This window comes from Euphorbia lathyris, chromosome 2 (genome assembly GCF_963576675.1).
Source record: "Euphorbia lathyris chromosome 2, ddEupLath1.1, whole genome shotgun sequence".
NCBI classification, from domain to species: Eukaryota; Viridiplantae; Streptophyta; class Magnoliopsida; order Malpighiales; family Euphorbiaceae; genus Euphorbia; species Euphorbia lathyris.
Genome location: NC_088911.1, coordinates 101,932,608 through 101,933,425, shown reverse-complemented (window position 1 = coordinate 101,933,425; position 818 = coordinate 101,932,608). Strand labels below are relative to the sequence as shown.

General features: G+C 50.4%; 1 non-coding gene across 1 annotated transcript; it reads right to left on the bottom strand.

Moving 5' to 3' along the window:
* Nucleotides 1-528: 528 nt before the first annotated feature.
* On the bottom strand, nucleotides 529-600 carry TRNAG-GCC (transfer RNA glycine (anticodon GCC)). Its single transcript has one exon. It is a non-coding gene; the product is annotated as a tRNA-Gly (tRNA).
* Between the last annotated feature and the right edge of the window lie 218 nt (nucleotides 601-818).

Here is an 818-nt window from a genome sequence, read left to right as displayed (position 1 = left end):
AGTTCAGGTTCAAAGGAAAGGGTGATCGAGGAGACCCAGACTTTCTATCTCTTCTCTATGGTTATGGTGGGAGGTTTTTTTCGTATCAAGAGTGTGTTGGGGAGGCCAGGGAAGACGGATTGGATCGAGAGGCGATGCCTATGCCTCTTCTTTATCGATAGAATTCCCATCATTTGCAGTCTACGGCGAAGGAGACAAGGGCGAGGCACCGAACAATTTCATTGCCTCAACCTCCATCCGTCATTAGTAATCTCAATCTGCTTTTCCTATTCACTAGTACACTGCGCGCTACAACTAGCAGCCCCTTTACTAGTGAGGGAAAAGGCTAGCGCGCAACGGCGCCAGCAACCTACTCCTAAAAGGTTGCTGGCTTTCCCCTTTATTTTTAAATTTCGAGTAAGAAAGTTCAGGGTTTTATCCCTACAAACAAGGGGCTGCTTGCTGCTCGCCCCTATCTCTAAAGGAAAGGGGCTTATGCACTCTACTCGCTGCCTACTCCACTCGTTATCACTAAACGACGAAGCCAAGAGCGGAAGGAGGGACTTGAACCCTCAACCTCAGCCTTGGCAAGGCTATGCTCTACCATTAAGCTATTTCCGCCAGCTACGGTAGTGGCGAAGCACTACTGAGCAATTCACGTATCACTTGATACAGACGACTTCTATTTTTCCGCCGGACCACACTCTTGACCCCCGATCGAGCTACAAGCACGAGTAGGTAGGCGGCTAGGGGGGGGATGGGCGGCTGGGCTGGGAAGTAAGGGTTCCCCCTTCTTTTTGCTTCGCGTCAGATGAGATGATGATTAGTGGGTCAGGTCC